The sequence below is a fragment of the Phoenix dactylifera genome, chromosome 4 (assembly GCF_051530095.1).
Source record: "Phoenix dactylifera cultivar Ajwa chromosome 4, Ajwa_hap1_PhDact_Kaust_v1.1, whole genome shotgun sequence".
Taxonomy (NCBI): Eukaryota; Viridiplantae; Streptophyta; class Magnoliopsida; order Arecales; family Arecaceae; genus Phoenix; species Phoenix dactylifera.
The window spans coordinates 10,981,333-11,005,321 of record NC_143193.1 but is presented as its reverse complement, the minus strand read 5'-3'; the positions used below and the strand labels follow the sequence as shown (position 1 = coordinate 11,005,321).

The following is a 23,989-nucleotide window of genomic DNA, read 5'->3' as shown; positions in this document are numbered from 1 at the left end:
TGAGCTGACTTTAGACAGATTAGAGTCGACCCTAGACAAAAATGAGTCGACCCCAGAATGGCTACAGAGAAAAGATAGAGTTAAGAAAATTATCATGTTGGCAAATCGACCCATGGAATTCACGAGCCGCCTCCAATTAAGCTAGAGTCGACTCTAGAAAGAGATGAGTCAATCCCAGAATAGCCATAGTGGAAAGATAGAAAGCAGCTAAAGGTAGTCTATTAAAGAGTCGACCCTTGAAAGTAATTGAGTCGACTCTTAAAAATCTCGAGTCGATCCCTGAACTGAGAGATCTATGACAGAGTGCCATAGACAAATGATAGAGCGCAACAGAAGCAAAAGCAAGCTCGAGACGAATCCTAAAGACCACTAGTCAGCTCTCGAAATCTTGAGTCGATCCCAGAAAATGGCGAGTCGACCCCACTATGTCTAACAACAGTAACAACTAGTTTTTTGCGAGTTTAAATAGCTATATTCATCTTACAATGGTTCTATTAACTATCTAACGGCTAGGAAAGTGTTGAATTAGGATTTCTATTTCCAAAATAATCATGATAAATTATGATAGAAATATAATTTTTAAATACCAACATTTTCGAAGAATTTTTGAAATTGATTGGATTGATACTTTGGATTCTCTCACGAAGTAAGTAATATTTCATTTTTTCTAAATTTATCAGTAATTATAAAATTATTATATTCATGATTTTTGAGTGGTATTATTCATAATGCATGAATTTGATGTATAGCATGTTATTACCGAATATGTTATTTTGGAAAATTATGACGATATATGATTTTATTATAGATATGATTGATTGATTTTGAAGGGAAGAAGAACGAAAGAAGAAAAGGAGGGAAGAAGAAGAAATAAGATCCTTCAGATATCTTAGTGGTTTACAACATTTACAAAGCTGACGCAAGTGCTTTCGTCGGTGTGCATTCACATGTTTTTTTTTTTTTTTTTTATTTTTAAATTTTAAATTCGGTTTTTCCTGAGTAATGACGCAAGAGCTTCCGTTTATCCCTAGACAGTATAAAATGATGAGGCAATGTGTTAACCCAGCCTTCCCCAACCTAAAACAGAACAGGAAGCAGCAGTAGGTAGTGCAAGAGCCATGGCGATAGTGGGGCGCATGAAGCTGGGCTCCCAGGGCCTGGAGGTCTCCGCCCAGGGCCTGGGTTGCATGGGGATGTCCGCCTTCTACGGACCCCCGAAGCCGGAACCCGACATGATCGCCCTCATCCACCACGCCATCTGCAGCGGCGTCACCTTCCTCGACACCTCCGACATCTACGGCCCCTTCACCAACGAGGTTCTCCTCGGCAAGGTAAACCCTTTTGCCCTCTTCTTGTGCTACTGGAGGCTTGCGCATGGGTCCTTCCCTGATGCCTGCGTGTTGTTTGTTTTAGGCTCTGCAAGGCAGGATGAGGGAGAAGGTGGAGCTGGCGACCAAGTTTGGTATCAGTTTTTCTGATGGGAAGAGGGAGATACGTGGGGATCCGGCGTATGTGAGGGCCGCCTGTGAGGCGAGCTTGAAGAGGCTTGGCGTCGACTGCATCGATCTCTACCATCAGCACCGAATTGACACTCGGGTCCCCATCGAGGTTACGGTGAGTTCATCCTTCCAAATGTCTCTTAAGGTTTTGCAGTTCTCGAGAAATGCAAACCTCAGAGAGGAAAAATAATCTGTACTTGTTCAAGAGATTTAATTGTAATATTGAAGTAATTGCAAATGTTTGGAAGACAAAGTTGAAGGGTAGGTAGAGGAATCTCATCTGTTTTTGTTGAACAAGCTCATAGCTTCAAACCATGCTTTTGAGCAAGGACTAAAGTGATTGTCACTATAAAGAAAGCCTGGTATTTATCTTGATATCTTGTTCAAGCCAATAGGCGTTGTTTATATAGGATCATGCAATAGCTAAGCCAAAACTCTTAATGCAATCTGGACAATAATCTTCCTCGAATAGAAAAATCACAACAATCTAAAACAATGGGACTTACTGCATCTAATAATATAACCAATTTGAACTATCCCAGAAATGCATTTACTTCTAGTTTTAATGCAAACCTGTACCCATCTAAAAAACTTCATACAAAGATATTTTTTTATAAAAAACCAAAAGATACTACGTATTCTGATTGCAATCAAACAATTGTACATAAAATGGAATCCAGAAAAAACACCTACTGTGGCCAAAAAATTGAGCTATTTATATTTAGTTACTTGGTGAAGATGCGCCAAAAAGAAATGCTGATTATTATAGTTTGGCTTTTGTGCTAAGGCACCTATAAGTTTAACCCTACATCATTCCCTTGAGCTATGAGTACTATTTAACCTTGATGTTATCTTTAGTCTTAGAATATACATTGTTCCTTATAATCCTAAAAAAAGGAAAGGATCCTTAAGAATAAAACACATCCTTTTGGTTGCTTTGGTTGCTAGGTTTTCTAGAACAACATGCATCTTTTGGATCAGTGTTGTTAGTGCTTCTTTTTCCTGGCTTTACTGACTACTGTCACATAAGATGATCTTCAATAATCATTCATTATATGAGCATCGAGTTCACTACTCCATAGGATCTAACATCCATTTTATTGTTTTTCTATCTACGACTCAGTAGGGATTAAAAATATCAGGCTTAACTGAAAAAAGTTAGGAAGGATTGCAATATTCCTTTATAACTAGTATTCTTCTCATTATGTGACATTTGCATGGCCGCATAGTTCTCCTCTCCATCTTAGCTGCTTAGTAGCTGACAGAACCCCTTGTACACTTTTGAGTGATGGACATCTTTGCTGCCATTTTGGAGTATTATTCAATAAACAAATATATAAAATTAATTAGCAGCGGCACCTTCTGCCTCATCATAGATAATGGCTAATTAATATCTGATGTTGATTATTACATGCCATAACTTTACCTTTTTTTCCATGACATAAGGAACTAAAATCAGCAGCAGCACCTTCCGGTTCATCACAGATAGTGGCCTATTGATTTCTAATGGTGACTAGTTAATCACATAAATGAAAGTTGTCAGACTCTAACATCACTTAAAAGAATCTAATTAGACTTCATTAGGAGTAGGAAACTGGACCTAACATGATTCTTTTTGAACTAGTAGTAAAGATATATATATTTTTTATTTTCAATCAATTCTTTTTATGTTGTTTTAGTGAGCTCAAAGAAGCTAATTCAATAGAAAGATCAACTATATCATACATGGCAATCAAAGTGTTTGCTATGTATTGACTTTTTGGATGAAAAGATGTTGTCAGCATGAAAGATGTAACCTGTATAAAAATCCATAATAGGGTAAAAGTAATTTAAAAAAATGCCTCAAATATCGGTACAGGAGCTGCCCTCAAGCGGAGACTAGCTCAAGTTAAGAAGCTGTCATGTATGTTTTGTCACATGGATTGGTGCTAAATCTTGCTATCATACTAAAAACAAGAGTACCTGCTAGAAATTGCAAAGCTCTATCAGGCTTCTTAGGTTCACCTCAAGGGTGTTTTTCTTTGAGATTTATTTAGTTGCTAAGCTTATATTTATCCAATTCTCAAGCTCAGTTCTCTTTATTAGATTTTAATGTCGAGCATATAGGAGAGTCACGAGCCTATTGTTTTTTCTCCTTATCTGGCCATCCACTTTCATTCATCTTGATCTTCCTCAAGCTGCAGCCTTATCATCACATTATTGTGAAACCATAAATTCTTATGGTGGTACCTTCATTGATGCAAATTTAGGTGTCTGGCCTACATTTTTAGCACATTCTGCTCTTCTTCCTTTCATTACAAGCTAATACCATGACCTGCCCTTGTTGCTTAGTTCTTTGGCATATATTTGTTTGGTGATGACGACTTCAGTATGACATGGGGTAGGTTGAAGAGAACTTACCAAAAGGAATTTCAAGTTTATTATAATATATAAAGACTTTGACGATGAGTGTATTATTAGCTTGATGATATGGAGGTTTCCTCCTTGATTGACCAGTGTTAGCTCAATTCTTTTTTCCTTTTCTACAATCAAAATTTAAAATTTTAAAATAAAGAAACATTTCTTGAACCTTTTCAGTAGGATGATTTATGGATCAAATATCAAAGGCCAACATATAAGAAGCAAGTAATAAAACTAATTTTAAGGTTGTGTTTGGCATCATTGTCACCTTTTCTTTTAAAAAAAATGGAAAAAAGGAATTCTATTTCCATTTTTTTAGATTTTTGATATTAAAAAATATGTTTGGTTTGCACTTTTTTTTTTTAACAAGAGAAGCTACTCGACCGTGTTAAGGCTGGGAGGTACCACTGGGGCATGGACGATCTTCTTGAGGTTCCGTGTGAGGGTGGCCTCGATCTCGGCGATCTTGGCGATCAGGGCACAAGCATTGCTGATGGCCTCATGGTCGGGGCGCTGACTAAGTATCTCGAGGACGGAGTTGGTTTGGGTGATGTCGGAGATGGCGACGGCCATGGCAAAGTTTGGCCGTGGTTGCTTGGATGGTTGCAAGGCTGGTAGGTGACGTTATTGTCATCATAGGCAGGGAGCTCGTTGGGGGCATAGGAGGAGGCAGAGTGGAGTAGAAGGCAAGAGAGAGGAGGTGGGTCTGGTGGCAGAGTCGATCTGGTCTTAAGCTAGGTAGAAGAGGCCAATGTGCTCGACGGTGGTGATATCGGCGAGATGGTCTTGCTCCAGGGTTAAGTCCTCGAGGCAAACATAGGGAGGTCGGGTGTTGATCATGAGAAGGTCGGGCAAAGGGGACGAGAGAGGTGCAAACCCACTTTTAAAAAAAGTGGAAGCAAAAATTTCACTTCTACTTTTTCTAAAAACTAATGAAAGTTGTTTCAGAAAAAAAAACAAAAACAAGATAACCAAGCATCTGTTTTGCATCAGATTCCATGCTTCTATTAAAAAAGAAATAGAAAAAAATAGTATTAAGCAGGGATCTAAACCTAATCTTTTCTCCTATCTAACTTTCCTCATTCGAGTGGCATTTGGTGGTGGCCCTCTTCTTTTCTCATTTTCTCACCTCTCTCCCACCCTCTCTCTCTCTCTCTCTCTCTGTTTTTGCATGTCTCTGAGTGCTTTTCACATCTATCCCATTGCTTTCGTGTCCCTCCCCGATTCTCAAAGGATTGGTCCAAACTATCTCATAAAGGAGGTGAGTTTGAATATGTCTCTCATTTTTTGTCATTTTTTCCTTTTTTTCCCCGTATAGCATTGAGTATGGAAGAGGGGTTGGATGGGAATGAGAGTTAAGTGTAAGCTAAGTTTTATTGTTTGAGGAGGGCCAAGGTGTTGGGAATTGTGTCCCAAAGCCAATTTATTAGTTGTAAGAAATTGAATTATGTATATGTTTTATTAAAATGAATAAAAATTTATTCTGGCAATTTTCTATTCATCACAAGTGTTGCATCTTCAAATTGAACTCCTGTGTATTGTGATGAAGTCCTTAGGACTAATTTAGTGGATAAAAGAGGTTTTATCATTTAGTCCTTAAACCAGTTCGCGACCAAATGACGAGCTGTCAATTGGACGATAGCTATGTCAAGTATAGGTTGTTGTGTGCCATTTAGTTGGTTGTCCTCTTAAACCAAGGAGTGTGGAGACACTGTATGGCATACAGGTGAGATGTAGGAGTACATCGTCACTGAATAGTGACTCACCTGCGTAGCACTCCACTGTCGGGAGTTAGCTCGTAAAACGTATGGGCATAAGTACCCCTTAGACCTGAGACTGTCACGGTGACTTGCAAGCAACTCACTGTACTTAGGCACTGGATGACCTGAATTTCTAATTTAGGGATCGGAAAGATGCTGGGTGCAGTCAAGTACTCGCGAAGTCTGTGTATGAGTCAAGATGGGATTGACCGCTTCAGATTTTAGGAGTTGATGTCTCACTGTATTTCAATTCAGTAAAACCTTGGCCAGGGTAAACCAAGTGATAAGTCACTTGATTTGATTAATTGAAATACACTATGAATGACCGGACCCAGAGTTCGACAATCCACTCTGAGGTCATCTTGAGCATCGAAGGTCATAGGGATGAATTATGCAACAACCATACGTCTAGGTTCTTGAATGTTGCTTTGCATATTTGACCTATCCGGACGTTGGGTATCATTGCTAGGTGGTCACCTCGATTAGTGCATGGAGTAGTCCATGTACTACCGGCTTAGTGTTCGAACCTATCGGAGTCACGCACATTAGTCAAGCTAAGTAGGAAGGTCTTGACCCAATTTAATTAAGAATTAAATTATGGGTCATTTGGAATTTGGCTCTGTCTATGTTCAGCTAGCACTGAACATGAGGTACATGCTAAATTTCATGGATGAACAACTAATTAAGTCTGTATTTTGGGTCAATCAAGTTTTAATTAATATAATTGAACTTGATCAGGACTCAATTGTTGAGATTGGATTTGATTGGGTCTAAATTAGTGGAATTGGGCTCGATCATGATTTAATTGGGATTTAATTTCGTATTTGTTCTGATCTAAGTCGGACTTGGATCGAGCCGAAACTAGATCCAATTGAATCTCCTATGAGTCAGACTCATGTGGAATTTTTTCGGGTCAAAAATTCATTCAAATGGGCTGCAAATTTGGTTTAGAACCAAATTGACTAACTTATGATCAAATGGGCTAACCCATTTGTATCACAAGTTGATTTTTCCCATTTAGAGTGGTTGCTGACCGTGAATAAATCCCATGGACCCCTGGACCACTCCCTTCACATGGACCCTTAGCACCTTTTTTGTGAGCCGCGACTCACCTGGGACGCATGAAACAGAGCTTCTCTGTTTCACGCGTCCGCAACCCTTCCGACCGTCGATTGCGCGGCCAACCGGCCTCCGGCCAGACGGCCGACTGGACCGGAATGTGCGGTTTTGAACTGCCAACATTCCAGTCCAGTTTGATTTTTGAAATCTAGCAATAATTGACATTAATCACTGTTTTATTCCACGGTTGTTTTTGAAACAATCGTTATCAAATTCATTCATATTTGATAATGAATGAATTCAATAACGCTAGACCATTTACGCCTCTTAACTCCTCTCAGCGTTGGCCTATTTGTAGGCCACCGTTTCCTCTCGAATGGAGTGAGAGAGAAAATTTTCTTGGGAAGAAAACGTGAGACAGAGAGATAGGTTTATTCTGTGAAGAAGAAGAAGAGTGAGGAAGGAGTTCCTCTCTCTCTCTCTGGTGGTTTGGAGTTCGGCCCAGGTCCGGCGTCCTCTCCTCCCTTCCATTCCTCTGTGATCAGGATCAAGAGACGGGTGTCTCTTCGGCCTAGGCGTGCTGTGAACAAATGGGAGAAAGAAACCGAAGAAAGAAAGAAAGAAATAGGAAGGTCCTTTTTCTAGTTTTCCTTTCTTCCAAGGGTCCTTTTGCAAAAGATTGTTTTGCACGAGTAAAGACATCATCCAACCTTCTTGCGAAGCTTGACGTGCGTGCGAAGTAGAGGGCTTGCAGATCCAGGCCTTGCAGAGCTACCTTCAGGGATCTAGATCCAGATCTAGATTCAAATTACCTCGACCAACTTCCGCTACGGGCTTGAGGTAATTTTACATAAAAGTTAAATTTAATATTTATATAATAAAAAATTTTAAAACTGATTTTTCATGCCTGGCGTTCGATTTTATCGGACAACTCGGGAAATGTTTCCTTCAACTGGTATCAGAGCCAGGTTGGCCGATGGAATTGGCCTATAATATCTAGAATTATGCATGATTTAATTTTTAAATTTAGATTAGATCTAGATTTATTGATAAAATATCAATCTTGTGCTGAATTATAAGGTTGTCCTGCTATAAGGTTAACCCCTTATAGTGAAAAGGTTGTCCTAGCACAAAATTGAGATAAATTTGTATCATAAAATAAATAGTTCATTTTTGTGAAATTATGCATAATTGATGTTTATGAAATTTCAGTTTTAAATTTATTGTGGCCACAAAATTTAAATATAAATTGTTTATATTTGGAATAAATTGACACCTTGAATCCATGATCATAATGCATTTAATAAAGAATTAAATGTTGAATTTAAAATTTAAAATTTGAATTTCAAATAAAGATTTAAAATTCAAAATTTGAAATTTGAATTAAAATTTAAATTTGAACATGGGATTTGGGGATGGGTTAGCACAATCAGATTAGTTGACTAGGTTAGACCTAATCATGAAATCAAATTGAAATGGACTAACTTAAGAAACATGATTTAATCTAATCAATAGTTGAACTAGACTAAATCAAGGTTTATAAAATGATCAAACTCAATAGTTGTAGTTTATCATATCCAAACATTTCAATTGGATCTGATTGTGGCTTAGTGGTCGAGCCCGAGTTCCCAAGGATAACCTAAATCAACTTGATAAACCAATTGGTGTCTAAGGTAAGTCGGCATTTGATCATGGTTTTTAATTGGGGCTACCTCTTACCTGGCCAACATAGTTGGTGTCTAGGAAAGAGGTTAATGGCGTAACCCTCCCATGATCTCTCTTACCTGGCCAATTTGGTCGATCAAGTTTTGATTAAGGTACCTTGAGACTTGGCACTCACCCATGCCATTAAGAAAAATCAGTGTGACTGATTTAGGTGTCTAATAGACCAATAAGAGCTAGTCCTCTATATGATTTGGTGAAGTCAGTGGGAGGATTTAGAATTATCGGTCAGTGTTACATATCATTTAAAATCCTCTAAATTATTAGGTCCTTAAAATGATAAAGTTATATAGATAACTAGATCATAGCCTCCCATTAAGGTGAATGATAATGGGTCCAATATTACAGTTGAACATGCAGGACGCTTCCGTCTGGTGTTCCTCTGAATACTGGAATTATCCTTCGTTATATGATAGCTTTTTGAGCTATCTAATTGTGATTAGGTTGGCCGAGCCTTCCTCGGGCCTGATCATACATTAGGTAGTGTCATCGAGTTAGTTCATTAATGGTTGGACCTAACCAGGATCTTCAGTGGAGGCCTCCGCCTACTGATTACCACCTGGGGCAAAATTGATTACTAGAAATTGGTTAGAGAAACAATTGGTAATAGACCTACCCTTAGATGCAAATGGGTTGGCCGAGCCTTCCTCGGGCCTGTATGCAGTCTATGCGGATTCTAGTACTCACTAGGGAATTAAAGTAATTCCTCGAATTAAAGGTAAAGGCTATTAATTCGATTAAAATAGTGGGAGAAAACTTTTGACTAAAGTCCAAGTCTTTAGGATTAAATAAATCATATACTGATTAGTTGGGTTTTTCCTTTATTTTTCAGATATGGCTAACTCATTGTCCCTCCGAACACTATTAGACAATGATAAGCTTAATGGACCTAACTTCGATAGCTGGTATCGAAAGATGAAAATAGTATTAGAGCATGAGCGGATCCTGTATGTGATATCGGATCCTGCACCTGAGGAACCTGCAGCCAATGCACCACGTGCAATCAGAGACGCTTATCAGAAGTGGCTCAACGATCGCACTACAGTGCGTTGCATCATGAGGGCCTCGATGAATGACGAGTTTAGTCGTAAATTCGAGGAAGCGCAGCCAGTGGAAATCCTTCAAATGTTGAAGAAGTCTTTCGGCACACCTGATGATGTTGAACGACATAAGACCTCCTGCGCTATATTCAATGCCCGCATGAGGGAAGGGGCATCGGTCACCGATCATGTATTGTATATGGTCGAACAAATCGATCGCCTAAGTAAACTTGGCTTTCCTTTGCACGAGCAATTGGGCAAGGACGCCATTTTGAACTCACTTCCCAAGTCCTACCTGACCTTCCTTAGTCATTATAGAATGACTAAACCTGAAGTATCCTATCATGGTTTGCTAGGTTTACTGCAGGCCTATGAGAAGGATCACCAACTCAAAAAGGAGTCGGTGAATATGGTAGGTGGGACTTCTGCAGGACTTTCTTCCTTTAAGAAAGGAAAGAAGAAGAAGGTGCAAAAAGCTCGTGCTGGGGTCTCTAAGCCCAGCCAGACTAAGAAGCGTAAAGCCGATAAGAGCAAGGCAGAGTGCTTCTTTTGTAAGAAGATGGGTCATTGGAAGCGGAATTGTCCGGCTTACATAGCGTCCCTTGATCCAAACAGGCCTAAGAAGAAAAAGCAGCAAACAGTTGCTGCACAAGGTAATTATATGATAACACCTTGTAATTTTTCTATTTATGATTCTACTGCTTGGGTATTGGATACCGGAAGTCCAATTAATATTTGCAATTCATTGTAGGGACTTCAAGTTAGTAGAAGATTCAAGAGTGGCGAAAGATTCCTGAACGTTGGAGATGGAAGATCAGTTCCAGTCCTAGCTTTAGGAGTCATTGAGCTTGTTTTTGAATCTAGAGTAGTCATATTAGATGATTGTCATTATTGTCCAACATTTTTAATGAATGTCATCTCTGTAGGCCTTTTGGCCAAAAATGGTTATTGCTTATCAATAAAAGAAAATTTTTGTGATATCATTTTGAATGGTATTAAAATTTTTCGTGGACAATTGAAATATGGCATTTATACTCTATCACTGCCTGTGAATGTAATGTATACCTCTAATAAACGCCCTAAGTTAGATAATGTCAATGAAGCCTATTTATGGCATTGCCGGCTAGGTCACATAAATAAAAACAGGATAAACAGGTTAGCCCAACAGGGCATTTTAGAAATCAATGATTGTGAATCATTGCCAACTTGTGAATCCTGTCTTCTGGGTAAGATGACCAAGTCACCTTTTTCTGGAAAGGGTGAACGAGCCAGCGATGTTCTTGGCCTCATACATACTGATGTATGTGGACCTATGAACGTAAGTGCCAAAGATGGTTATGCCTACTTCATAACCTTCACAGATGACCTATCCAGGTATGGGTATGTCTATCTGATGAAGCATAAGTCGGAATCATTTGAAATGTTCAAACGATTTCGTAATGAAGTAGAAAAACAGACTGGAAAGAGTATTAAGATCCTTCGGTCAGACCGAGGAGGAGAATACCTTTCCGGTGATTTCTTGACTTATCTAGAGGAGAATGGGATTCTCTCACAATGGACCCCTCCAGGAACACCTCAGCACAATGGTGTATCCGAAAGGAGGAATCGAACTCTGTTAGACATGGTTCGATCCATGATGGGGTTTACTAGTCTGCCTCTATCTTTTTGGGGTTATGCTTTAGAGTCTGCGTGTATAATACTAAATAAGGTTCCAAGTAAGTCTGTTGAGAAGACTCCATATGAGATATGGACTGGGCGTAAGCCGACACTTTCATACCTTAGGGTTTGGGGATGTCCGGCTTATGTTAAACGTTCTCAAACTGACAAACTTGGTCCTAGGTCCGATAAGTGTTATTTTGTAGGGTACCCCAAGGAAACTAGGGGTTATTACTTCTACCTTCCTAATGAACAAAAGGTGTTCGTAGGACTTAAGGCAACCTTTTTGGAAAGGGAATTCCTTAGTGAAGGAATTGTTGCCTCTAAGGTTGAACTTAGTGAAGTTCAGCAGGTGGAAGATTTAACACAATCTACTGAACCCACAGAACCGGATTCAATTAGATCAAACCTGGAGCCCAATGTAGAAGCACCATTAAGGCGATCAGGTAGAGTACTGCGTCAAGTGGATAGATACTATGGTTTCTTGGTCCAAGACGCAGATCCCATTAAGCTCGATGAGAACAATGAGGATCCGATCACCTATATGGATGCTATGCAGAGGTCCGACTCTGAATTATGGCTTAAAGCCATGAGATCCGAAATGGAATCCATGGAAATCAATAGTGTATGGACACTAGTTGATCCACTTGAAGGGATAAAACCCATAGGGTGCAAATGGATCTTCAAAAGAAAGAGAGGCGCAGACGGAAAGGTGGAGACCTATAAAGCCCGTCTGGTTGCCAAGGGGTATCGTCAACGTTATGGCATCGACTATGACGAGACTTTTTCCCCTGTGGCAATGCTAAAATCTATTCGGATCATGCTTGCTATTGCAGCATATATGGATTATGAAATCTGGCAAATGGATGTGAAAACAGCTTTTCTAAATGGAGAGCTGGGAGAAGAGGTGTATATGATACAACCTGAGGGTTTCACATCCACAGACGAGTCCAAAGTATGCAAGCTACAAAAGTCTATTTATGGACTTAAGCAAGCTTCTCGAAGTTGGAACATACGTTTCGATAAAACTATCAAAACGTATGGCTTCGTTAAGAACGAAGAAGAACCTTTTGTCTACAAGTGGACTAACAGTTCAGTGATCACATTCCTTGTCTTGTATGTGGATGACATTCTCTTAATTGGAAATGACATTCCTGCATTACAGAATGTGAAACTCTGGTTGTCATCACAGTTCTCCATGAAGGATTTGGGAGAAGCATCCTACATCCTAGGGATGAAGATCTATAGAGATAGATCTAAGAGGTTGCTTGGATTGTCCCAATCCACGTACATCGACACTATGTTGAAGCGGTTCAACATGGAGAATTCCAAGAAGGGCTATCTTCCGATAGGCCAAGGAATTTCTCTCTCTAAGAAAGATTGTCCGACAACTTCCGAAGAGAGAGAGCGTATGAGTAGAATCCCATATGCTTCTGCAGTAGGTTCTATTATGTACGCCATGACATGTACAAGACCGGATGTTGCTTACTCACTAGCAGTAGCGAGTAGGTATCAGTCTGATCCGGGTGAGAACCATTGGAAGGTGGTGAAAACCATCCTTAAGTATTTAAGAAATACTAAGGACCAATGGTTAATCTATGGAGAATCTGACTTAAAACTTGTGGGGTTTACAGACTCTAGTTTTCAGTCAGACCATGATGACAGTAAGAGTATGTCTGGATTTGTGTTTACCCTGAATGGAGGAGCAGTCTGCTGGAAAAGTTCCAAACAGCATTCAGTAGCCGATTCTGTATGCGAAGCAGAGTATGTTGCTGCATCAGATGCGGCAAAGGAAGCTGTTTGGATCAAGAAGTTTGTAAATCAACTTGGTGTTGCTCCCTCAATCAACGGTCCAGTTCTTTTGTATTGTGACAATACTGGAGCCATTGCACAAGCAAAGGAGCCAAAGTCTCACCACAGGACCAAGCACATTCTGCGTCGCTACCACCTTGTACGAGAGATCGTGGAACGAGGTGACGTCAATCTTCAGAAGATCGATGGAAAGGAGAACCTAGCTGACCCATTCACTAAAGCCCTTTCTGTAAAGGAGTTCGATTATCACAAATCGAAGATAGGTATAAGATACTGTGCAAATTGGTTTTAGTCCAAGTGGGAGTTGTTGGGAATTGTGTCCCAAAGCCAATTTATTAGTTGTAAGAAATTGAATTATGTATATGTTTTATTAAAATGAATAAAAATTTATTCTGGCAATTTTCTATTCATCACAAGTGTTGCATCTTCAAATTGAACTCCTGTGTATTGTGATGAAGTCCTTAGGACTAATTTAGTGGATAAAAGAGGTTTTATCATTTAGTCCTTAAACCAGTTCGCGACCAAATGACGAGCTGTCAATTGGACGATAGCTATGTCAAGTATAGGTCGTTGTGTGCCATTTAGTTGGTTGTCCTCTTAAACCAAGGAGTGTGGAGACACTGTATGGCATACAGGTGAGATGTAGGAGTACATCGTCACTGAATAGTGACTCACCTGCGTAGCACTCCACTGTCGGGAGTTAGCTCGTAAAACGTATGGGCATAAGTACCCCTTAGACCTGAGACTGTCACGGTGACTTGCAAGCAACTCACTGTATTTAGGCACTGGATGACCTGAATTTCTAATTCAGGGATCGGAAAGATGCTGGGTGCAGTCAAGTACTCGCGAAGTCTGTGTATGAGTCAAGATGGGATTGACCGCTTCAGATTTTAGGAGTTGATGTCTCACTGTATTTCAATTCAGTAAAACCTTGGCCAGGGTAAACCAAGTGATAAGTCACTTGATTTGATTAATTGAAATACACTATGAATGACCGGACCCAGAGTTCGACAGTCCACTCTGAGGTCATCTTGAGCATCGAAGGTCATAGGGATGAATTATGCAACAACCATACGTCTAGGTTCTTGAATGTTGCTTTGCATATTTGACCTATCCGGACGTCGGGTATCATTGCTAGATGGTCACCTCGATTAGTTCATGGAGTAGTCCATGTACTACCGGCTTAGTGTTCGAACCTATCGGAGTCACGCACATTAGTCAAGCTAAGTAGGAAGGTCTTGACCCAATTTAATTAAGAATTAAATTATGGGTCATTTGGAATTTGGCTCTGTCTATGTTCAGCTAGCACTGAACATGAGGTACATGCTAAATTTCATGGATGAACAACTAATTAAGTCTGTATTTCGGGTCAATCAAGTTTTAATTAATATAATTGAACTTGATCAGGACTCAATTGTTGAGATTGGATTTGATTGAGTCTAAATTAGTGGAATTGGGCTCGATCATGATTTAATTGGGATTTAATTTCGTATTTGTTCTGATCTAAGTCGGACTTGGATCGAGCCGAAACTAGACCCAATTGAATCTCCTATGAGTCAGACTCATGTGGAATTTTTTCGGGTCAAAAATTCATTCAAATGGGCTGCAAATTTGGTTTAGAACCAAATTGACTAACTTATGATCAAATGGGCTAACCCATTTGTATCACAAGTTGACTTTTCCCATTTAGAGTGGTTGCTGACCGTGAATAAATCCCATGGACCCGTGGACCACTCCCTTCACATGGACCCTTAGCACCTTTTTTGTGAGCCCCGACTCACCTGGGACGCATGAAACAGAGCTTCTCTGTTTCACGTGTCCGCAACCCTTCCGACCGTCGATTGCGCGGCCAACCGGCCTCCGGCCAGACGGCCGACTGGACCGGAATGTGCGGTTTTGAACCGCCAACATTCCAGTCCAGTTTGATTTTTGAAATCCAGCAATAATTGACATTAATCACTGTTTTATTCCACGGTTGTTTTTGAAACAATTGTTATCAAATTCATTCATATTTGATAATGAATGAATTCAATAACGCTAGACCATTTACGCCTCTTAACTCCTCTCAGCGTTGGCCTATTTGTAGGCCACCGTTTCCTCTCGAATGGAGTGAGAGAGAAAATTTTCTTGGGAAGAAAACGTGAGACAGAGAGATAGGTTTATTCTGTGAAGAAGAAGAAGAGTGAGGAAGGAGTTCCTCTCTCTCTCTCTCTGGTGGTTTGGAGTTCGGCCCAGGTCCGGCGTCCTCTCCTCCCTTCCATTCCTCTGTGATCAGGATCAAGAGACGGGTGTCTCTTCGGCCTAGGCGTGCTGTGAACAAACGGGAGAAAGAAACCGAAGAAAGAAAGAAAGAAAGAAAGAGAAGAAAGAAAGAAATAGGAAGGTCCTTTTTCTAGTTTTCCTTTCTTCCAAGGGTCCTTTTGCAAAAGATTGTTTTGCACGAGTAAAGACATCATCCAACCTTCTTGCGAAGCTTGACGTGCATGCGAAGTAGAGGGCTTGCAGATCCAGGCCTTGCAGAGCTACCTTCAGGGATCTAGATCCAGATCCAGATTCAAATTACCTCGACCAACTTCCGCTACGGGCTTGAGGTAATTTTACATAAAAGTTAAATTTAATATTTATAATTATTATAAATAAAATAAAAAATTTTAAAACTGATTTTTCATGCCTGGCGTTCGATTTTATCGGACAACTCGGGAAATGTTTCCTTCACAAGGTTTGTGCTTGGGGGTAGATGTAAGGAGAACAAGGGTCATTGGTCTAATTATGCTTGGAATTGATTTCATCTATGCTGGGGCTTGAGCTGGTATGGTCGATCATGGGTTCTGGCCTACGCCTAGTCCTAAACCTTGAGTAAGGTTTGTGTGGACCAAGATAGCCTAACTTGAGAACTTGGTAGTTGGAGTTCTCCAGCATATGTTTGGGGCTGTTGATGTTTTCTCCTAGGAGTCAAGAGAAAGGAATTGAATGAATTTCATTTTTAAAAATTACTTCTTATCATGAATTTCTTTCATCTTGCTTCGAAAAGAAAAGGTATGTGGTTTTGTTCCTAAGAATATTGTGCAAGGTGTATATATATATATTTTTTTTGGGTTAGACTTCAACACGTACATTGTGCTTCGTAGAACATGATGTCTGATTGAAGAACCTGGATTGTCCGGCTCATGTTTTTATGTTTTTAAAATATCTGCCTCACCTCAGAGGCATAGGCTTTCTAAAACTTAAGGTGCTTTCTAGAACATGATGCATTCTTGTCTCTCCCTTCTCACTTTCATTACTTAAGCTTACTTATTTAAGCTTTCTTAAATTTTATTAATGCATATTATCATCTGTACTTTCTTTGTGCACTTCTTGGTCAAAGAAACTTTTCCGAACCCCTCTTTCATGAAAACATATGAAAACATGGTAAAAATATTTACCCTTAATTATGTCTTGATGGACAAAAATATACCAAAATAAGAGATGCTTTTACTTTCTTAAAGTTTCACTAGGTAGGGGAAGTATTGCCTATGGGGTGTGTCTTCATATGAGAGAGTTGTTAAAGTAGAATGACCATTGATTAGAAAAAAAGCATTCGTTACTGACAGTGTTTTATTCTACATCATGATGATATGTTGGCATAATATGGGCTACGAAAGGGAAGTGATATTTTGTTAGAACTAAAGAATTGAAATCTGTGACTTAGGGATGAGCTTTCTGCTATGAGCTTGAAACCTTTTCAGCACGAACAATGGACTGAGATCCTAGTTTGGTGGTTGGATTTTAAAAGGGTCTTTTGTAAATTGACTTGGAGGTTGGTAGACTATGTGAATGTGTCTTCTATCATTATTACTGCTAAGGAAGTTATGCAAAGGTCCATCTGCATGTGATGTAGAGGCGAATGAGGTGGTAACAACAGAGAATCACATTTTAGAACCAGTTGGGAATGTTCATGAGGCTGAAGTGTAAAAAAGAGTATTATTGTAACAACCCAGGACCTCACCCAAAATGGCTAGCCGGAAGGTATTATTTGGGTTCCTTGATCCTGTATAAGTACCCAAGATCTACCCAGCGAATAACCGATGTGGGACTAAACGCACGCCCGCACGGATCTTCACATACTCCCCCCGTTCAAGCCCTGACGTCCTCGTCAGGCTAAGGGTTCAAATCTATTCAAATCTAATCACAAACACCACGATTGGCTCGTGGTCAGCCCCAATGGATCCATGCTGCAGTGTCCCCTAGTCCACATAGGTTATGGGTCGGGTCCGCTCTGATACCATTTGTAATAACCCAGGATCTCACCCAAAATGGCTAGCCGGAAGTTATTATTTGGATTCCTTGATCCTGTATAAGTACCCAAGATCTACCTAACGAATAATCAATGTAGGACTAAACACACGCCCGCACGGGTCCCACATACTCCCCCCGTTCAAGTCCTGACATCCTCGTCAAGCTAAGGGTTTAAATATCTATTCAAATCAAATCACAAACACCACGATTGGCCCGTGGTCAGCCCCAATGGATCCGTGCTGCAGTGTCCCCTAGTCCACATAGGTTATGGGCCGGGTCCGCTCTGATACCATTTGTAACAACCCAGGACCTCACCCAAAATGGCTAGCCGGAAGGTTTTATTTGAGTTCCTTGATTTTGTATAAGTACCCAAGATCTACCCAGCGAATAACCGATGTGGGACTAAACACACGCCCGCACGGATCCTCACATATTCCCCCCGTTCAAGCCCTGACGTCCTCGTCAGATTAAGGGTTCAAATCTATTCAAATCTAATCACAAACACCACGATTGGCCCGTGGTCAGCCTCAATAGATTCGTGCTGCAGTGTCCCCTAGTCCACATAGGTTATGGGCCGGTTCGCTTTGATACCATTTGTAACAACCCAGGACCTCACCCAAAATGGCTAGCCGGAAGGTATTATTTGGATTCCTTGATCCTGATAAGTACCCAAGATCTACCCAGCGAATAATCGATGTGGGACTAAACACACGCCCACACGGGTCCTTACATACTTCCCCCGTTCAAGCCCTGACGTCCTCGTCAGGCTAAGGGTTCAAATCTATTCAAATCTAATCACAAACACCACGATGGGCCCGTGGTCAGCCCCAATGGGTCCGTGCTGCAGTGTCCCCTAGTCCACATAGATTATGGGCCGGATCTGCTCTGATACCATTTGTAGCAACCTAGGACCTCACCCAAAATGGCTAGCCGGAAGGTATTATTTGGGTTCCTTGATCCTGTATAAGTACCCAAGATCTACCCAGCGAATAACCGATGTGGGACTAAACACACGCCCGCACGGGTCCTCACAATTATCATATAAGAAAAAGGTCTAAGAAGAGTAGGAGCATAACATTTTTATTTTCAAATGACGAGAAGAAGCTTATATTTTACCAAGCTATGACTGCCACTGGTTGTTGAAGTTTATAGGACTGATCTTGTAATCTAGCTTAGTATGAGGACAATGCCACTTTATTGTCCTATGTGAAATCACCCTACGTTCAGATGTGTTTTATAATTTACTGATCATGCCATAAGAAGGATAACAATTATGAAGCATTTGAGTTTATTGTAATCATGCACCTGTTTATTTTATTTTATTTTATTTTTTTTAATTTCCCCAGTCGTGTTTAGTCAGTAAAACCTATAATGCTATATCATTTGACCGTATTATTGATCCTGCTTGTGAATGGTATTGTAGGTTCCAATATTAAATTATATTTTCATATTCGTACCTTGACGCCTTTTTGCCTGAATACAAGTTGGTTAGTAAATTGATCATCATTTTCTTTTGCCATTATCAGATGGGAGAACTCAAGAAACTAGTTGAAGAAGGAAAGATAAAATACATTGGGTTGTCTGAAGCATCTGCTTCAACAATCAGGAGGGCACATGCAGTTCATCCAATAACTGCTGTCCAACTGGAGTGGTCTTTATGGACAAGAGATGCTGAAGAAGATATAATTCCCACTTGCAGGTGAGTTTGTTTGCATATTGGTGGCTAACATTTATTTTCTAATATTGCTTTTCTTACTTTTTGTTTTGAGATTTCCAGAGAACTTGGTATTGGAATTGTTGCATATAGTCCATTAGGCAGGGGTTTCTTTTCTGTTGGACCGAAAATGGCCGATACTTTGTCAGACCAGGACTTCCGTAAGGTGCGTATTTCTGATAAAATAATTATATATGTATCTGGAAAATAATTATATATGTATCTGGAAAAGAGCTAATGGTACATTATGCGATGAGATATTGGTAGTTATCAAATGTATGGTCGGGATAGATCAATGGACCATATAAACATAATAATCTACCTATCAAAATTGGTCGCATCTGGTAGTTAAGCAACTAAGACTGCTGCTTGTGTTAATTCAAGGATGAAACAAAAACTGAGGTCATTTTGTCATTTAGAAAACAGTAATACAATCATATGCATGTGTTATGTGTGTCCATTCGTTTTCATTTATTGCTGCCTTTTCACATTGGGATCAATGTAGCCTGGACATGGATGAGAGAATTTGATTTGGATGAGTAACCAAGTAACTGATTTTACAAAAACGGGAAACAAAAAAGGATACAGGAACATATTGAAAAAAAAATTCTAGCAAATTACATATATTTGTTTGTTAAAAGTAGTTATTGTAGAAAATATTGTAAAATATTTTTTGGTTTAGATGTTTCATTATATTTTTCCACAACTACCCCAAATTAGCTCAAGGATACAAGAAACATGACATTTCATATTATTATTTTCCCACCAAAGTCCTTAACCAAGCTATAAAAGGCAACAAAATGCCTACTTTTTCTAGCGACCGGCTCAAATGGCCACTTGATACAAAGTATGGGTGAGTTTAACCGCCTTGCCTCATTTGGCAAGCAGCTGGTAGGGGCTTTGGCCAAGGGACCATAGTTCTTTTCCCAATATGGGCTAGATCAGCACGTAACAAGAGGCCGAAAGGCCAGAACAACCAAACAAGGGCTCATAGCCCAAATGAAGGCCCGTCAAAGGCCTAACCAAGAGATAATGGAGGATGTCAACATCCTCGTCCATATCTTCACAAGTTCTAAGACACTCTTTTCTCCTGTACTACCGAACCTCTCCATCTTTGGAGAAAAAAAGTTCCACCTTGCTTGCAACCAACAACAATGCACTTCTAAGAACAAGCGGCAAGGCCTATCAGTGTCGGAGAAGGAAGCCAAAATCTGCACTGCAACCTATGAACTCAAGCTTGGAACCTTCCCATCCCTTCCACATTCCAACTTTGCCAGACTAGACCGCCTAAACATGGCCCATTGCTCTAGGGCCGAAAATGGAGAGGATTTTGCGGACTTTTTTTACTCTAAAGGGCAAGGTAGAGAGAAAGACAAAAAAAAAGAAAGAAAAAAAAACCTACTTCCATTATGGTCGATAATATTCATTGTTAGAAAGGCCAACTCCACCATCAATCTGCAAAATCCATATCCAGATAATTTGATAAGTATTTAAGGTTCTATTGCATAAGGTGAATGCAGGAGTCTAGTTCACACAACATTGAGTTGTTGCCTTTGCCTCGATCACAACATGCCTATGTTCATGATCCCAACAAAAGCGAATTATAATTATAGTTTGACTGTGCATAATTTTAGTTCATTAGGCTATATATTTTAACAACTTCTGCATTTATAAATTGTAGTGTTGACATTTGTTGACAATGGCATTTGGCAAGTGCAATGCAATGAGATGAAACATGGATGGCAATGTTCTTATTTTCTTTTTCTTTATTTGTATATTTTTTTTATAAAGAACTTAGAATATCTAAAGGTGCAACATGGAAAAGCTATCTTCTAGAATGCAATGGACCATTAAATGGTTTCCATTTTTCTTGCTGGTGACCTTTCCTATCTTTCTTACCATACAGAACATGAATTTATTAAATATGGGATTGTGTATATATCAATGTGTATATACATATACACCATATCTATGTATATACAGATGCACATATCATAGTTTTAGGACATTAGACTAAAATGAGAGAACTTCACATGCATTGCCAAGTTCAATTATGTGGTTTGAAAAAGGATAACCAAAATTGTTGGATTCTATCTCCAAGTTTTAAAATGCTTATAGTAAGTTTTCATATGATTTGAGCACACCCTCCCCCCCCCCCGAAAGAAAAAAGAAGAAAAAGAAACATACTATGCTGCTAGAACTATTTGGTGGGCGTGATACACCCAAGGGGTCTGAAGCACATATTTTTTTAAGAACATGTAATCATTTCAATCCTTGTATATCACACTAGTGGTTCATTTTGTTTTGCTTTCGCTATCACTAAATTTGCAAGTGGGTGTATACGAGGGATCATGTGGGTGTGTGTTTAGTCCCACATAGTTATGCATTGGGCAGATCTTAGATACTTATACAGGGCCAATGTATCTAAAGAGTACCTTTTGAATAATCTTTTTGAATGAGGTTCTGGGTTGTTGGAAATAGTATCAAGGTGGACCCGGCTCATAGCCTATATGGACTAGAGAACACTGCAATATAGGCCTTTCTGGGACTGACTATTGGTTGATTGTTGTGTTTGTGATTTTATTTGGACCTTTGGCCTGGCGAGGATGCAAGAGATTATATAGGGAGAGTGTGTGAGGGCTTTTGTGGGCATGTACTTAATTCTACATTGATTATGCGCCGCACATATTCTGGGTACTTGAACAGAGCCAAGTAATCCAAACACATTCTGACTAGCCTTTTGGGATTAAGGTGTTGGATCGTTACAGTGTAGACCTTTCTTTGCAATTTGCACAATATAACTATACCCTTATACGGATGCAAATAGAGATATATAGGGACTATTTAGTTTCCCGTAAGTCGTATCCTACAGTTGCAGTTGACCAATTGAATTGCAAGCAACCAAAACTAGTGTTTGGAGGCCTGCTATTGCAATTGCATGTTGCAGTTCAACTCAGGAAAAGGTCCCAAAAGTTGTAATTAAAATTGTAAACAAAATTGGTTATTCTAATTACAAGGAATCTTGTAATAGGAAAAGTCCTTTAGAAGAGTTTCACTTACCACTCCAAACATTCCCCTTCTTCTCCACATTATCCTTGTAATTAAAATAATAATAATAATAATATTATTGCAATATTATTAATGAAGTAATATTATACTATTATAATGATATTATCATAAATAGTAATATTATATAAGATTATAATATTTTATTGCTATACTTTTATTATACTATATTATATTATTATTGCGTTATAATAGTTTTATCATATTATAATAATTTTATGTTATTGTCATATAATATTTTTAGAATAGTATTAAGTTATTAATATAATGATTGTAAAATATATTATATTTAATATTATTAGAATATTGTAATAATGTTACTATTATTACTAGGATACTGTATGATTATTATAGTATTGTTATTTCATTAACATTAAAATATTATAATTATAATTTCATATGATAGCAATGTGTCTCGTTATTATTGGATTAAATTGTTTTGACATTCATGTAATTACATTAGTAATTATTCTTATGCTAAGCCAATGATAATTTAGTAGCAATATTTTTCCTATTATAATTATAAAAATAATATGATAAATGTTATACTATCATCGAAAAGGCGAATAGTTTATTGTTTGTCAGGGATAGCCTTACTAGTTTAATTGTAGGGTAACTGTATCTCTGTCCAAATCAAACAACGAAACAGTTGTAATTACATTTGCAATTTTCAATTACTGATAACCAAACAAGGCCCCTTTCTACAACTACAATTCCAATTGCAAGCAGTTGAATTGCAGACTGTCATTGAATTATGTGCAGCTGAATTGCATGCAACCAAATTGCCTCCTAGACATATAAAGGAGAAATGGAATCAGAGGCACATCCAGGTAATGTTTGCATTAAAATAGTAGTTATTTTTGTTTATAGTTACCCAGAAACCAATTTCCTGTAATTTTGTTTTCACATCTCATACTTGTTTCTTCTTCTGGATCAATTGTTCATCTTAGAACCTTTTTTTTGGTCAAACATTTCAGAGCTTTTTCATTTCCGGCATTTTGCTCTTCGATTGTTTTATAGTTTTGTAGATTCTGTTTATGTTAACAAAAGAAGATAACTGAACTATTAATGTCACCGGCACGGCTGATGTCTGAGTACATTTTCTTTGCTTTCTTGTTTGTATGTATTTGAGCCTTTTGTTTCATGTTCCATTAATTGAAAGATGAATGATTTTGCAGAGTGTGCCCAGATTTCAACCTGGGAATCTCGAGGAAAATGCACTTATATTTGAGCGCGTAAATGAAATGGCTAAGAGGAAGGGATGCACCCCTTCACAGCTTGCATTGGCTTGGGTTCATCACCAGGGAAGTGATGTCTGTCCTATACCAGGCACCACCAAGATTGAGAACTTCAACCAGAATATTGGAGCACTGTCAGTGAAACTTACGCCTGAAGAAATGGCGGAACTTGAGTCGTATGCTTCAACAGATGCTGTCAAGGGTGATAGATATGCTTCTTCAATGAGCACATGGAGGGACTCTGATACTCCTCCCTTCATGGAAAGCTGAATGATGGTTCTTTTGCAGCCTGCCTTTTTGTGCCTTGTTGCAGGTTGATAGCAATTATCTATGAATTTTGAGAGTATGGAAGGACTGTTGCGTTTATGTTTGAGTTCACCAATGTGCATGATTTGCAGTGAACGCTGGCTAAGCTTCTGTTTGTGGCTTGCCTAAAATAAAAGCTGAGTTAATATCTTTTTGTAACATTAAGACTCCTAGTGTGTTCAATAAAAATGTGTTATTTGTTGCCATCAACTACCACAGAGTGCACATGCGAGGAAGGATGGATGGTGGTTTCCTATCTAATCTAATTTCTTTCTTTTTTTTTTTTTTGTCTAACTTCCATCCACACGCATGCACGCAAGCAAGAGAACACTACATTTGAATACTTTTATACAGAAATTGCACTTGGTGATGCAAACTACTTTTTTGTTTCAAAAATGCAACATACATTTTTGTTTGATTATTAATAGTTTTTAGAAATTAT

The 23,989-nt window shown here is 39.0% G+C and overlaps 1 pseudogene across 1 annotated transcript; it reads left to right on the top strand.

Moving 5' to 3' along the window:
* The first annotated feature begins 1,031 nt into the window (after nucleotides 1-1,031).
* On the top strand, nucleotides 1,032-23,757 carry LOC103700686 (putative aldo-keto reductase 2; annotated as a pseudogene). Its single transcript, XR_016400207.1, has 5 exons — nucleotides 1,032-1,331; nucleotides 1,414-1,614; nucleotides 18,750-18,922; nucleotides 19,001-19,103; nucleotides 23,182-23,757. The product of XR_016400207.1 is annotated as a putative aldo-keto reductase 2 (transcript).
* The last annotated feature ends 232 nt before the right edge of the window (nucleotides 23,758-23,989 follow it).